Source organism: Anas acuta, chromosome 6 (assembly GCF_963932015.1).
Source record: "Anas acuta chromosome 6, bAnaAcu1.1, whole genome shotgun sequence".
NCBI classification, from domain to species: Eukaryota; Metazoa; Chordata; class Aves; order Anseriformes; family Anatidae; genus Anas; species Anas acuta.
The window spans coordinates 19,594,242-19,611,076 of NC_088984.1; the positions used below are offsets into that span (position 1 = coordinate 19,594,242).

The 16,835-nt window shown below is 34.3% G+C and overlaps 1 protein-coding gene and 1 long non-coding RNA gene across 7 annotated transcripts in view; one reads left to right on the forward strand and one right to left on the reverse strand.

Moving 5' to 3' along the window:
* Nucleotides 1–16,835, forward strand: part of B3GALT1 (beta-1,3-galactosyltransferase 1) — a 201,775-nt gene that overhangs the window by 75,172 nt on the left and 109,768 nt on the right. For all 6 annotated transcript variants that reach the window (XR_011097909.1, XR_011097908.1, XR_011097910.1 and 3 more), the window contains exon 2: nucleotides 12,570–12,709. The gene's annotated coding sequence lies outside the window, so the exon portion shown is untranslated. The remainder of the gene's footprint in view (nucleotides 1–12,569; nucleotides 12,710–16,835) is intronic.
* The window catches only part of LOC137858696 (uncharacterized), a 133,467-nt gene that overhangs the window by 43,812 nt on the left and 72,820 nt on the right, over nucleotides 1–16,835 (reverse strand). The window contains exons 2-3 of the long non-coding RNA XR_011097923.1: nucleotides 11,016–11,076; nucleotides 9,843–9,886 (exon numbers count right to left, since the gene is read on the reverse strand). This is a non-coding gene — a long non-coding RNA (uncharacterized lncRNA). The remainder of the gene's footprint in view (nucleotides 1–9,842; nucleotides 9,887–11,015; nucleotides 11,077–16,835) is intronic.

The window sequence follows — 16,835 nt, forward strand, 5'->3', positions numbered from 1 at the left end:
CTATTACCTTGATAACATTTTCTTAATTTGGAAATAAAGCTAGCTTTAAATCTATTCAAAAAGAAAAACACAGATGATTTACATGATTGCTCTCCCTATGAATCATATAATATACACTGAATCATATAATATACACTGAGAATCTTCTGTGGGGGAAAACTATTCTGTCTTTTCCTTTGTACACTATAATGTATCTGTTTCTACAGCAATAATTTAAAACTCCTAAATGTTGCTAATGAAATCCTCTATTATTACAGTTCTGGGAAAGAGATATTTAAATATAAAGTTTCTGAAATGTATGGCCTTGGGAAATGCTAAAAACATGGCACTGAATTTTTTGAATTTGGGGAGGCAATATTAATACTATGAATGTATTCATAAATAGTATGAATACTATTTATGTATTCTCCATGTGGGAATTTCTTGTTACTAAATGCTCCCAAGACACAGTTCTTATATGATTCTTGAGCAGAAATCTCCAAAATTAGCCAGCCTTTGCCATCAGAAATACATTCTTGTCTTTGTTATTCAGCTTACATTTCTACTAACGCTGTATTAACCCCCAAATTCTAGACATCTAAAGGCAGTGTAAAAAAAAAAAAACAGATCTGTAAACAGAATAGGTGCCAGATCTACCCATCTGTAGCTTCTAATAAGAAGTTTATGGACTTCTTACTCATTTTAATAGTTCTGCTCTTTTTTTTTTTTCTTTTTCTTTTTTTTTTTTTTCAAGTATTCATTTAAAGCATGGCTGCACAAAGAGCACAATGATAACTATTTACAGTCTACCACAGGGCTAATGGCAGACCATGAGTTTACTGTCAATGTTTTCTTGTGGAGTTTTGTATAATCCTTGAAATAGTAGACAGACTCCAGGATATCCCAAGAAACACTTTTAAGTTTAAGAGCAATATTTGATCTTAAATTTAGTTGTAACATATATTTTGAGTGTGTGTACACAGTATATTTTATTTATATGAATTATGACCAGATTGTCCAAAAGGGAAACGCACATCTGGCTTCTGAGTGGTAATTTCTGAAGCAAGTTTTCAGTAAGATTTCACAGCTTGAGGAGATATCATTCTAGACTGTGTCAAGCTAGACTTTTCTTGTGGATTTTAATAACTGAATATGATTACAATCATACATTCATGTGGTCATATTTTTATCCTAAGCAACACAACATTTACTGAGTACAGTAAACAGGCCTTTTTGAAGGAGCAAACACAAGTCAGTTTGCAAAAGTCTGATCAGGAGCAAAAGGCACAGTAAAAGAATAAAATATATTTCAGTATATTTTAAATATACTGAATATTCTGTCACATCAGGAGCCAAAAATAATATCAGTGTAGGGTGAATCTCAACATACATTTATCTGGATGACTCTTTAGTGGGAAGTATTCCGTTGCCAAGGTGCACTATATATATTGGATGAAATAGTGCTTGTAGTGATCTGAACTGTGCTTCACCTTTAGATGCATGGCAGAAATCTGTCTTTCAAGGAAAATAAAATAATAGTAGATCTGACTGTTTCATTCTGGACAGAATATTCAATGATGTCTTCTCCTTACTGGACTGGACTGCTCAATCAGCTGTCTAATGCTTCAGGGAAACATCAGCTGATAAAACAGCTTCTGAGTGGGAAAACGCCTGACTGAATTTTAACAACCTCTTTTCATTATCAGTGAGAAACCCATAGTGTCTCATTCAACAATAATGGACATTGGGCCTTGAGGAAGAGTAAAGATGGGAAAGAATTACCTCATCTGAATCTAGTCAAGGATAGAGATTGAAAGTGTGTTTTGTTTTTGTTTTAAATTAATTCTACTGTACATGTTCCATATGGCAAGTATAATGAAAAACAAAGGAAAAATAAGATTAGTTTGTTCAAGATTGTCTAAGTATGTTAAAAAAAAAAAAAAAAAGAAAAAAAAAAAAAAGAGAGAGAAAAAAAGAGAAAAAAAAAAGATAAAATGTTATTTTACCTAATTGTTAAAGGCACTGTTAAAAGATAATGATTAACCAATACAGTGTGGTGAGAGCAATATGAAGTAGGTTCATCTTCTGAAGCTCATGCAAGCCATGTTAGCCTCTAGATAGTCTCTTACCCTAAGTATAAACAGAATTTGAATTTCAAAACAGAGCTTAACATAGTTCTTTCCTTTCTGTATTTGGACCATGAAGAAATCAAATCTACCTTTTCTAAATTTCTGTGTAATCACCCAGTAAAAAAAAAAAAAAGAAAAAGTGGGGTATCTATAGACAAACTACTACTTGAACTTTTCTGAAGTCAGTTTAAGTACACAATATAGGCAAAAGCTATATAATGCAATGCCATCTGCATAATACCTCTAGGCTGGATCCATGGAACTAAATTTTGTTGCAATCAAAGATGTCTTGTGAATACATTTATCTCTGTTTGTGTTTTTTTTTTTTTTCCTTTTATGCCTTTGTCTAGGAGAAGAGGACCCCAATTTATGAAATAGTAGTGGAGCTGATTATTCAGTGAGATAGCATATTATCTTCCAAGGCTGGCTGTAGGTCAGACAAATGAACATAGCTAAAATTATATTACAGTTATTCAAACAATTGTATCAGTCATTCATTAAAGCATGTAAATAAACTTTCACTTTTTAAAACAGATTCTTTAATGAGGGAAGCACCCTTTGATAGGTTTCTCTAAGCAAGGATAACTAAGGCAGAGCAGGAAAAGAGAATTTTCTGAATCTGACTAAAGATACAAATGATTAAGATTTCATAATGCATGTAAAATGATTTCATAATGTATGTAAAATGTAAAATGACAGTAAAGCACTGTCATTTATGCTGCCATGGACCCCACATGGTGCTCTTGGGAACAGGACATTAAAGAGGGTCAATGCCTTTTATGGCTGAACACTAAATGATCTAGGTCTCCCATTTTTACTTTTATTTAATAATGTACATGAAACTTATGAACATTGTCTAAAGATGCTCACATGATTTTTGTTCAAATTCTGTTGCCACAAGAACTTTCGGTTACATTGAACTTTATGCGTAACTCTTGCAAGCCTTTCCATGCATGTTAACCAAAAAAGCCTGAACAATCTTTTGCAGAACACTTAAAGGTGTTCTGGACAGGTTCCATGCTTATATTTGCTGGAATTTGTTAGTGCCTTGAAGTTACAGATAAACATAATAATCATGTTTTCAATAGTCTGTATTACTCTGTTAGACATTCATGGCTATTTGTTCCAGCCAAATTAGATGGCAACTGAGACTGTCTTGAGAAACTAATTTGAATCCAGATCTTTTCCTGCCTATCTACAGAATTCTTTTGGTTTCTAAAAGAGAAATGACAGACACTGAACTCCTGTCAATCTGAGCTAGTAGCTTAAAATTGGGTAATATGATTGCTCGCCTTTAGCTCCAGAGCAATGGCAAAAGCCCCACTAAGTTATGAGACCCTTGGTCCAACATACAAAGTAATGTGAAAATCTTCAAAAGTAATTTGAAATTCTCATGCACACAGATAGCCTCTGCTAAATGAGAAAGCTTTTATGCTATGCCATGTTAACTGTATATGCTCCCCATTCCATGAGGATATAAATATGTAATACATCAGTGAAGTCAATGTAGCTAATTTATACCATCTGGGCATGTGAAACACACACAAAAAAAAAAAAAAAAAAAAAAAAAAAAAAAAAAAAAAAAAACAGTTACAAAATGATACTCCAGTGTAATAATTTTTATATAGGTGAAAAGCCAACCAACAAGGAAAAAATAAAAATAATAATAATAAAAAAAATAATAATAACATTCATGATTATGTGTGAAGAAAAGCACCATTTGTCTTCAAAATTTGTCTTTATCACTTCTGGATTTTAAAGTATCCATACCTCATTTTTCTTCTCACAATTGTTAGTAAACTGTATTACTTTACAACTGAAGAGCTGAAGTTTAGTGAGAACTAATAAAATGTCAATAACAAATATCATTGATCTTAGGCAGCTATCTGGGAAATTCATAGCAATGAGAAGAGTGTCTCTTCTTTAAGTGACCTTAAAAAGACTGAGCTTTTATATTATATTTGTAGGATGGGTGAACATTCTTTCTACTTCCCATCCTGAGAACTTTTTTTTTTTTTAAAAAAACTCATTTTTGCATTGCTGAGAATACTACATCGTTCATTTAGAAATGAAAAAGAGCCTGTTTATCCAAAGAAGATGGTTCATTTTAGTTGTTTGTAAATCCAAGTTGGTTAATTCTGCTTCATTTTCAAGACTTCAAAAATTACTGTTTTAGTAAATTTTATGGATAAATAATATGGATAAATAAAGGTGCTGAACCCACATGAATGATTAGGCTGCTTAAGCCAAAATATTTGTCTTACAACTTCAATTCCTCCAAGTGAAAATCAACAAAAATGAAAAAAGAAAATTGATTAAATTGAATTAAAAGTCCTGCTGATGCTACTATTGAAACAAGATTGTAATATATATATATATATATATGCTTGCCTATTAGAATTTAATTCATGATAAATATAAACCTCCCCATTTAGAGCTAAATTATTCTAAATATTACGTTACACCATCTTAAATATGTCTTGATTTTATACTTGTGTTTTGGGGAAAAAAAAAAAAAAAGTTGGTGGGCAAGTTCAGAAATTTTCCAGGTAGGTTCAACAAATACTATTTTTCTAATAAATGTTCATATTGACCAAACTAGAATCTTAGCAAAAATTATGAAACCCTTTTTCTATTGAGCTTTACTTCTAGTTTTGAAGAAAATTAATGTATAAGGCACTCAGGAGTTCAAAGCCGGTGAGTCAACCACATATTTATGACACACGTAACCTTGGAATTCACAGTATTCTCTATATTAGATTAATATTTGTCTCATTTTCTAGAATGATGCCCGGCTTGTACCGATGTTGCTACATTGATGATTAACCCTGCTTTTTTGTTGAAGCTGGCTTATTCTGTACATTATCTTTAGAAATCGAAAGCACTTATATTTATAAAGCTTATTTAAGACACACGCCTCCACAGCTGATTGTTTTCACACCTATAATTTAGAAAAGATTAATTCTTTTCCTTGTATAAAATAAAATATAACCGTCAAACATCCTCAAGAGCCCAGGCTGATTCTGTGCTTCCTTCAAATTGTATTTTCTTACACAGTGGATGGTGGAAATTTGAGCAAGCTAGCTTGGATTTTATGAATAACCCCCAATAGCCCAGATTCTCAGCACACAAATGAAAATGAATTGCTTATACAATACTTCTAAAAGTAATATGGAAAGCTTGTATTTCTTTCTAGAAATGGAGTGACCTCGGAACTGACAAATATCTTCTAAGAATGACACGTTAAGCTAGATTCACCTTTATGTATTGTCACTGAAAATCTTTATAAAGATCACATTGCAAGATGCAAATTTTTGAGTTTTCTGGCTGTTGACCAGAAAATAGGCATGATTTATTTTCTATTTCTTGTTTAAGTACTTAAAAACATTGCAACATGCTCCCTGCAACAGTTGGGAATCACAGAGTCTGGAATGCATTCATTACGATCACACAAAGAAAGTCTCATGGTGTCCAATTTTATAGATGAGGGAGTAGCCCAGAAGTCATGTGAGGAACCTGAGTTTCCTTGAGACCTACTCACTGGCTGAACTCACTGCCTAATGCAGCAACCCCTGTCTGTGTCACTTCAAGACAGCCAACTCATTTTGAAGTACACGTATACCTACTTATTCAGTGCTATTAGGTGACAAGAAAACATTATGTTTCTGCTTACTATTTTCACTGGTACTGGTTATTTTCCAAATAAAGTGGAACTTTTTTAATTAACTGTGAAGTGATCTGAATGTGTGTTTTTTTAATAGTTCTACTAAAAAAAAAAAAAAAAAAGGAAAAGAAAAAAATATATATTGATTAGATTAATCTCACAAGTCAATTATGATCACAGGAGTTTCTGGAGACAACAGTCTCTTAATTAAATCGAGTGGATACGACCTTAGTTTGAAATTAACTTCCTTGCAACCTTTTAGCCTTCCAGAAGAGAACAGGGTTTGGTGGTCTCTGAAGTGAGCCTGAAGTCTTGGTTTGAGATCTTAGCTCTTCTTCCCATTGCATCCATTTGCTCTTTCCTATAATGCATCGTTATAAAACAATTCTCATCTCACCACAATAAAGATCAGGAGCTTTTTATACATGTTTTACTGCCAGTAACTGAGTGTTTCTGTCATGAGGGCTGGATGCAGAAGAGCAGAAGGGAAAGGTTGTAAGACTATTCACACACTGTGGTTCTGATTCTAACAAACCACAGAGAAGGTCTTCTGTGCCCTTCTCCTTGTAAACATGGACAACAATCAACTTTCATGATCCTAATTAATTTGTTTTTGAACTTCCTCCTGTGAGTAGGACAGCCAGGCAGAGAGCAGTAACAAAGCACTGCTCTTTCCTTCCTTCACACTCTCCAGCGTCTCTCGGTGCATACTTTTTGTTCTTCTCCTGTAACTTTGACAGAGGCATTCCTCTGTTCTCTCCTTCTGTGGAACACACTTCAAAACATGAATTCCCTAGTGTAACAAAGGAGAGGGGAGATTTTGAATAAGCAGAAAACAGTCAGATAGAGAAACAGCTTGAAAATAAGTTTAGGACATAATGTGGAGTTTGGGAGATGCACCATCGTGTGGGAGATACCAGAACCAAAGGGACTAGGCAGAGAGGAAGATTAAGGTTCAAATTACCGTTGCGAAGATCATCCAATTCAAAAAAACATATACCACGATGGCAGCACACAGGTAATGCATGCTCAGTAAACTTCTTACAAGCTACTGACTCCTTTTAAATACTTGTTTATATAGCCCAATTGGCCTGCAGCAGCAGAAATTTCTGAAATTTGTAACATGAAGGCTCACAGATGTGTGAATATTTGAGCTATTTATTATTATATCCAAACATGTTCATTCTACTTTAATGACAATATAACTGGCTTTGAAGTTATGATATATGTCTTCAGAAAGCACAATAAGGGGGAAAACAGATAACAAATTAGGCCATATTAATTGAATGCAGAATTAAAAAAAAAATAAAAATCTCATATAGAACAGTATGTGAGGGAAGTCATAACTATACAGGAAAAACACACACACACAATTATTTAAGGCATAGAAATGAACTATTTGGAATTTCTACCAGCAAGAAACTAAATAAGTAATAGACAGTGATATTTCTCAAATACACAGTAATAACTACTGCAAGATTTAAGAATTAAGAATTTCTAGAAATAGTATGAACCAAAATGCTGAGCCAAAAATTAAGAAATACACCCCTCCCTCTATCCCCACGTAATTCAACAGCACTTTATAATCTGTTTAAGAAGTGGCAGAAATATCAAACAATACAGAGATAGCTTCGCAACTAACAGTTGATCTGCTGTACATACAAACAATATTCAGCACAAAATAAAATTTAGCCTGTTGCACTACACAGTAATTAGCAGGTTAATTAAACACAGTGAGAACTGTATTAAAGACCAGGCCTGACAAATTTCCCATTTCAAGCTGCCAAATAGTGTAATCAGTTTTCACATCAAACTACTGCATTTCTGGAGCACAGATTGGCGTCAGAATGGAGTCAATAATTCAACAATGGTATCAGAGTCAGTCTCCATTTTTATACAAAAGATTGTGAATAGAATTTTTAAAAAATGGTAAACATATTTAATTTTTAATCAATTTAAAAGATGCTAAAAATAAAAAAAAAAGATTATAAAAGCATTAAAAATAAGTAAGTTCATTTTTTTCAGTTGATAAAGCATCAAATGTTATTCTTTCATCTGGAAACTGGGGACCAGTTGGTCAGACATCAGTTATTGAAAAAATTACTGTGTGAAAGTTAAAATGCCCATTGGAAAAACATAGATCAATTAAGCCTAATCCACACGAATCAGTGAGAGAAGGTCATACTTTACTGACACGCAGGAGTACTGTGAAGATGCTACTGCCAAGACTGATGAGGGGAATGCAGTGGATTTATGATCCCCTGATTTGACAATGCCCTGTGCTCAGAAATTAATGTCTATAGGACAGTGTTAGGACATTGGGGGTAAATGAGCTGCTAGTTAAAAATGTCCTACAAAGAGGTGAAAAAAAATGCTTGTTTTTTTCAAGTTGCTTTGCAAGGAGAGATGCAGGTCTAAATCTAGCTTCTAGAAGACCTAGATCATCTGGTTTAGAACCAGGATACTGACGTTTTCCTTTTAAATTGTAACTGAAATTCAGGGTGTTCGTATTATCTAGATAAACCAGTAGATGACCATCAAGTCTATACAAATGTAAACTCCTATAAAGGATATAGTACACATATACCTTGCATAATAATGCTATTGAGAAATGAGAAAAAGACATGAGAGGGAAAAATCACTGAATACTGCCCTTCTGTGTATGGCTAAGGGTAAGATCTCATACTAGCTAAACTATGAAACACAGTGCAAACATGGACTTGTTTCTGATATTTAAGACACCTAATAGGCACCAGTTGCACAATTATTTATCACAAGAAAATAGTATCTCTTTGTCCCATTGCAAAACCTTTATCAGGCTTTAAAATCTTTAAAATCTGCAAAAATCTTTATCAAGTCTTTGTCAGGACAACCTCAGTTGTAAATTATTTGGTGTACATCTACATTCAGCAGCTTTTTGCATGTCTGCCTGGCAGATAGAGCAGTGAAAAATTATTTTTCATAAATTCTATTTGTGTCTCTTACAGAATAAAATTTTTCCCATACAAATAGTAAGGTACCTGATACAACTCAGAAGAGCAGACCTAGTATAGAATTTTAAGAGCTTTTGGTTCCACAGGGAAGGCGTCATCTTTTACAAAATGCAGCAAGTTTTCAGGGCAATTGCTGAAGAGCTCTATTGGATCCACCTTAGAAATTCTCTTAGGATTTCTCTGTAACTGTAATTTGTGTTATCTCTGAAGTGCTTATGTTACATTAAAAAAAAAAAAAAAAAAAAATTCCTAGATCAGATTTAAGATAATATAAACCAGTAATCACAGTTATGAAAAATATTGTCACAGTCAAAGTCAAAGTGGGGCAGAGAATCAGAAATGAAAAATACTGTCACAGTCAAAGTGGGGCAGAGAATCAGAAATTACAAGTGCATTAGAAAAGATTGACAGTAGGATATAGGATAACAAAAAGTTGAATTAAATGCACATATTATATTCACAGTGATAGAACAGTACCAAGAGATTCTTAGCATCAAATAAAATTTTAATTTGCTTTTCTGAACTTTTATTTACCCTTGATCTTCATGGAAGGGGATTTTTTTTTTTTCTTTGTGAAAAGGGTTTTCTTAGGTGGGGGCCCTTCTGCCTCTTCTGGTTCATTTTTTATATATATATATATATTTTTTAATTTTTTAAAGAGCTTTTTAAAGCTCTACCTGGAGCTTTCGGCCAGGTAGAAGACCAGGTGCAGTATTGTTACTGCACCCAGAGGGACCACCCCCAGTGAACTCAAGAATCCAGCCCCTAACATACTTTACTCTATACTTCACAGCATGCTGTGTGTCAGTACCCCAAATCCTGTGTGTCTCTGAAAAGTGAGATAGCCAGATGGTAAAGAATCTGATCTGATTTGGTTAGTGAGACGGTGGTGTAGGAGCTAAAGGAACTGGAGCAGACGAAGGGACACCCCAAACTGAATACTGTTGAGTAATGGAAAAGGTGTAGTTCAGGTATGGGCAAGCATTCCAGCATTATCATTTTAACCAAGCCATTTTTATGTAAAGGTTTAAAAACAGGACCAAGTTACCATGGAAACTGATTGAAGCAGAGACTTACTGTAAATTCTTTTCTAGACGAGGATAACAGGACTGACAGGTGGGCTGTAAAAGGAAAATGAGTGCAATATAAAGTTAGGCATGATGGTCTGTTTTCTCTTCCTAAAGGTATTTTTTATAGCTCTGCTTTATCTCTACTATTTTCTACAGTGATATATTGACTGTATCTTAAAAGATGCTCACACCCAAATGAACCTTTTATTTTGTCATAATCCTATTTGCAAGGGGATGTACGCACCCTGGAGAAAAGAACTGAAGGGCAGGTCACTCCAGTTATTTTCCCAAATTACTATGTCTTGCCAGAATCATCAGGGAGGCAGAACCATCACTCAGAAAATGCATTTGCATAAAGTGCCCTTTGCTGCCAGTGTTTATATTTTGCTCCTGAAATATGCTCTAGGTACATTCATACCATAGCAGAGTGCTCTCGTTGTGCAAATATAAGAGGAGGTAACAAGGGATTAATGTGTTGATGGTGAAGAAATATCAATTTTCCCTTTCTCAAAAATCTTGGAGAGTATACTTATTGCTGCAATTGAATTCAAAGTCAAGATGATTTAGCTCGTTAAATACTTTCTTAGTCCTATGGATGATGGTAAGAATAACATAGATTAGAGTACACAGCCCCCAGAATTTGGTGCCAGAGTTTTAAGAAGGGAAATTGGCAGAGAATGAACAACAGCAGAGCATATACCCTTTCCACTTGGAATAGTTAGCTGTCAGCACTGGAAAACTGTTCAACATATGAATATGCAATATCCTTTTAAATCTGTGCCGGATATTTCTACCTGCTGTGCTTAATTTAAGAATCTTGTTTTATCATTAGAGAAAAATTGCTTTCTCTTCCAATATAATTTTCTACCAAAAGGAAGGAAAGAGAAGGGTAAAATTCACACTGAACTCATCCTGAAACTTTTCGAGCCTAAAGTTTCTGCTTCTTGGTTCTGGCTCCCACCTGGAAGTATATTTGCACATGCCCCCTGACTTGAACTATAAAGCAATTTTCCTCGGGAGTTTTAAGAGGTTTGCTGTCACAAGTAATCATAGTTGGTCCCACTGCTCTAGAGTCACAATAGATAGCCACTTTCTCCAGCATGTTTAATGTTTACCTTAACACTAGCTAAAAGTAATGGCAAGAGGTGGTTTTATTGTCAAAAGTAAATGTTCTGCTCACCTTCAGTATCTGTCTTCCTCAGTGCTGTGGGGGTGGGGACATGACAGATGGTTCCTGCAAACTAATCACAGAAAACATGGTATTTGGTATATTGCATGCATTTCGAGGCAAATAATGAACAATTTCTATTTAATATCTTCCCTGTGGAAAGCTGGACACCTTAATAAAATGTGTTGTGCTCTAAGAAAATGCATATTACGTGTTAAAGTTAAGATGTGATTAATCACAGAACTCTGAAATAAATGATGCACAGGCACATTACCTATCCTAAGTGAGTTCTGATGATGGTGTTTATTGCATGTAAAGCTTTTTGGCCATAAGACAAAGGGAATCATGGGGCCAAATTTTGCTTTCTTCAGCCTATGTAAGTTCATCTTTGATGCAGGGTTTTGTCCACCTCATTGTACCTGTGGGCCTCCAAGTCTCAAAAGGCCAGGCTTATTGCAGGCAGGCTTATTTAGAGGCTTGTGCAGTCTTTCAGACGGAACGCTTAATACATAAAGGGTACAACCATTTTTGTCACTTAAAGGGAGTTATTTTAAGTATTTCTATGCTTTTTGTCTTTGTACTTGGATAAACCTTACCTAAAAAGGGCCAACAAATACTTCTGTGGTTTTCAAGAAAAAAAAATCACCATAAATATAGAAATTATTTCAAAGATATGCTCCTCATTTTAGAAAAGATGTCCTCAATTTAGTTTAAAAGATGTTCTAAGTTTAATTCATGATGCTGCAGTTTAATTCAATTAAAATTCTGTGGCAACACTGTATATTCCCACATTTTACTTTTTATTAAACATCCCAGGAGAGTTAATTATTTCTCATACTTCTATGACAAAAATGTCATTTCAAATAATTGTGATCAAATTCCCCACACAGGTGTTTATAAGTATCTTGGATTTAATTAAGGAAGTCAGAGAATTAGAAATCAGAATAACAAAGTTCATAAAATAGAACAATACAATCTGAATTTACAAATGGAATGATTGTCCAAAAGCAAAGGTGGGAATTAGAGGTACAAAAAAATTGAATTATTGTTAGGAACTGGGGAGAACCTAGGAAATAACTTCTAGAGGGGAAAATAATAATAGTAATAATAAAAATAATAATAAAATAATAATAAAGGAAACAAGCTACCTAAGGATAGTTCTTGCAAGCCTGAGCAGAATTATATGAAAATCACTGAACCCTGCAGAGGCGCCTTGGATAAGGTACCTTGTAATCTTCCAGACTAGCCCTGAAAGTAAACAGACAAATGCTATGAAGGTGTTGCTTGGACTTACAGAGAACAAACTGCTAGACATTTACAATATATCTATGTATTCTTGTTGCCACGTTTTTTCCAAAAAAGAAATGATATGAACAGATTCTGCGCATGGATTTAAGTTATCAATATAAAGAATACAGTAGTATTCATATGTAAAAACTTGTTTTTACATCAGAACTTGACACAGGTTTCTCATTGCTTTGTCTTTATTTTTATGGAAGACAGGTGAGTAATAAAATCAAGTCTTTCGTTTACCCATAGGTAACTCACGGATGTTTGTCAATGCAGGTTTACCAATATACAGTCTGCACGGGTTTAATACATGACAAAGAGACGAGCAATCTGTGGAGAATGGCAGTGGATGTGATGCAGATCAGCAAGAAAGAGAAATTAAGGATGAAAAGACAGAGCAGTTTCTAAAGAATCAGGTAAGGAACACAGGTGATTCCCTACAACGTGCAAGTTGTACAAAGAACCATTTGAAATAGATTTGCCTATTTTGTCCTTTCTAGTATTTTTGAGAATAACTACTGTATGTGCCTATGGATGTATAGTTATATATATGGATCCATATATATATATATGGATGTATATTATACATATAAACATACACATATCCTTCTTACTCCCACCCAGACAATAAATTTTTTTTTTGAACAGTTGCCACAACCCACAGTGCAAATACGTGCCATCATAGTATTTGATTTATTTATTTATTTATTTGTTAAATAAAATCCATGCACTATAATCCATTTTGTTTTGTTAAAAACAAACAAACAAACAAACAAAAAAGTTACTATTTGATACAGAAAACCAAATGAGTAATATTTGTACAAAAAAATAAAAGAGAGTTGTTCTATGTGTTCCTATTCTTTCTCAAGCAGTCAGTTCCAAGTTCTAAAACCTTAAATTATGCTATCCTAATACTGAGCTCTTTGGGCATTACATGTACACACACTGCAGACAAGCAGGTGTGTTATAACCTGCCTCTGCTTTCTGACACTGGTGACACATAAAGAGTTCATTTAGAGCTGGCACACGCTTTTAGTTCCTAAGCCTGAATAAAGGAGAGTAAAAAATATATTTACACAGCAGCAAAGCTGGACGAACAGTGAGCAACAATTCACCCTTTCCTCCTCTGCTCCCTTAATTTAGCAAAAAGTTGGTTTACCACTTGTAGTGACACAGTGGTAGAAGTAAATGTGACAGAGAAAGTACCTTCTCTACAGCCTGAAACAAGTTGGGGAACTAAGGTAACTGCAGGCTGCACAAGGCCTTTCCGTTGTTTGTGACAGAAATACTCTCTTCAGTTTTTAGATATAGCTTATTTGGATGAAATTACATTTTCCACAAGTAGGAGTTAAGAAGAAATGCTCACAACTAAACACTACATATCCATCATTTGTCTGTCCACCTTATCTGCACCTCACCCTTCCACTTGCAAAACTAAAGCTAATGAGAGGCCCGGTACACCAACCCATCAGCTGTTATGAACGGCTCCGTACAGGGCTTCACGTTCCTGAGTAGCACCATCAGCTTATCACGAGTTCATTATGTATGCTCAAAATATAATTCCTTGTAGTTTGGCCTTGTAGGAGACACGAAAGAAAGAAAGAAAAAGAAAAAAAGAAAGAAAAAGAAAAAAAGAAAGAAAAAGAAAAAAAGAAAGAAAAAGAAAAAAAGAAAGAAAAAGAAAAAAGAAAGAAGAAGGAAGGAAGGAAGGAAGGAAGGAAGGAAGGAAGGAAGGAAGGAAGGAAGGAAGGAAGGAAGGAAGGAAGGAAGGAAGGAAGGAAGGAAGGAAGGAAGGAAGGAAGCCCAGTTCCCAGTTAAGCCTCTCAAACTGCAAAAAAAAAATAAAAATCATTATTATTAGTTACATCATAGCACTTACATGTAGCACAGTTCATGGTTTTGCAAATATTTTGTTCATGCTAACATGTTGCACTTTTTGCACTTTGGTAAGATTACCACATATTCTGCCAGTTCCTCTGTATGTTGTTGATTTCTGCAAAATGACAGCTGCTGCATTAATAGAAAAAAAAAATAAAAAGGTTCAGAGTATCAGTAAGGATGCCTCTAATGGGAGAAGCAGCATAATACAGCTGGAGTTTCTAGGAGATGCAATATTCATCAGTTACAAACTTGGGAATGTCATATTGTAAAATGTACAAGATAAAAGACGCTGTGTGGTGTTTCAGCTGGTTCCATTTGCCCTATGGCATATTATTATTTTGTATTACCTTGGGGAGTGCAATAAAAGGGGAAGGAGACTAGAGCACACTCGAGGTATATAGAATAATATGCAGAAATTCTATAGTTCTTAATTGTAGCAATAAGGTCTGTAACTGAAATGGAGGTGGAACTAAATACAAGAGCTAAATGTGTGTTATACTGCTCTCCAGCTACTGGAAAGTAATAAACTCTTATCAGGAATATTTACACAGGAAGAATTTGCCAGATACCATATGTAAAAGCCTACAGACAACCCCAAAGAAGGTTGACTCAAAAGTCAGCAAATGCTATGTGTAATGCTATACACATTACCATAATACAGTTTTACAACAGATTTTCTGGGGTAGGCTGAATAAAATACTAGATTGGTAGTCTTTAAGAATGAGATTCCACATGCACAACTATAATAAAATCATCAAATGAATTATTTGAATTATTAGAACACACATTTGCATTGTGTGGGCTGGAGGGTAGTGTTTGGTGAAAACAATTACAGTAAAGGATTCCTACATGAATTGTGGCAGTCTGATATCAGGATAAGTGAGCTGTTCATAGGGCCTAAAAAATCCCCAAACAAAATCTCCAGACCCCAGACTTCGAAAGGCAGAACATATTTCAGAAGTCAGAAGCAAATTGTTCTCAACATAGCCAGAACTCATGCAAAATTTCAGGCAAGTAGGCACAATGAAACATCCAGGGCCATCTTTGGAGGTATAGTCTGACTCTGAAGCAAATTCCAACCAAGGTCGTATCATTCACTGCAAGCTATTATTCAGTCATTACTTCAATTTTAAAAGACAAATTTTCTGATACCAAATCACAGAAATTTACAGGCTTGCAGTTTTTTGGAATAGTTTGTCTCTAAATACCATAGGCCATTAGATGCAGCATTTCAAGATCTGTTACAGAAGCAGAATACTTTAAAATTATTTATGCTAATTGTGCAATACTTCAGATGGCATCTTCAAAGCTATCATCTATTCAAGTGTTCAGTTTGAGCAGCCAAAAAGTAGAAGAGAGTTCTTTTTAGCCAGATCTTTAACAGTAATAAATCAGAGAAATTCTAGTAACTCTCAATATTTCCTATTATGTATTATGTATTTAGATTTCCTGTTAGCTTTTACCAGCTTTTAGGAAGATAACTTTTTAAATAAGTCATTCAAGTGACTCAATGTCATTTAAAGATACCATAGCCTCCCAGTTCAATGAATAGATGAGGCTGGCAGGTGAGGCTGAGCTGCAATTGCCGTGCAAATTAGTGCATACATTTCCATTTCTCAGCTAATGCTAACACCAACTCAGGACACGTTTTCCACTGTGTTACCGAAACCTATGAAGTTTTCACACTTTCAGCCTGAGTGCCACTCATACTTAATCTATACATAATCTTCTGTTTTGACCAACAAAACAGGCTGATGTAAAAATGACTGACTGATGTCAGTAACTAAGGGCCATTATTAAGCGAGAGATAAGAACAGGAAGGGACAGAAGGAGGGAGGGAGCTAGTTCTCGCTATTGGACTCCAAGGCATTCTTTGCTGCTAAGTCAGCAGGAATCCTGAACATGTGCTAACTGACAGTTCAAGTTGGAATACTCTTATCTTGTAAACATAGTTACTGAATTACCAAACATGTCTACCATTATATTCTTTACAGGAGAGCTATGCAGTATTACAAGAGGAGAATAGTGTTTCTATATTTTTTCCTTATTAGAATGTATTCAATTCCATACTCAGGAAAGATAACTAGTGTTTGACAGAATTAGTGTTTACCTTATCCTAATAAACTGAGAATTTAAAATACTTTTATTTCTGTTATTCTGATAATCTCTGTTACCTTGACAACACGCATAAATGAATGTGTTATTTCATGATAAATTTTCAGCGTAGGAGTTTTAAGATGGTAACGGAAAAATAACTTTTTTGAAATACTTAGTAATTTCTTCTGAAAAAAATAGAAATATTTAATTAAATATCAGAAATGGAAAGTAAATATGAGTTCTTCAACTTAAAATCTTACCATAAAAGAGTAATTACTACTGCTATTATTTTTTAATAAACCAACTGACTATTAAGTTCCACGTTGAAAACTCAGGAAAACATCAAAAATTAATAACTGGGAGAGTTTTCTTTTCCATTAATAAATGGAAGCATTCAACTCAAGAAAAGAATTACATTCCAAAGTTTTCTCATAATATGCAAACTTTTTTCTGCTGGTTCAATTCATTTAACCAGTTAAATTTATTTATTTTTTGATTAATTGATCATGACAGTGTTACAGTATAATGTTGATTATATTACATGTGTACACTTTCAAAGTCTTC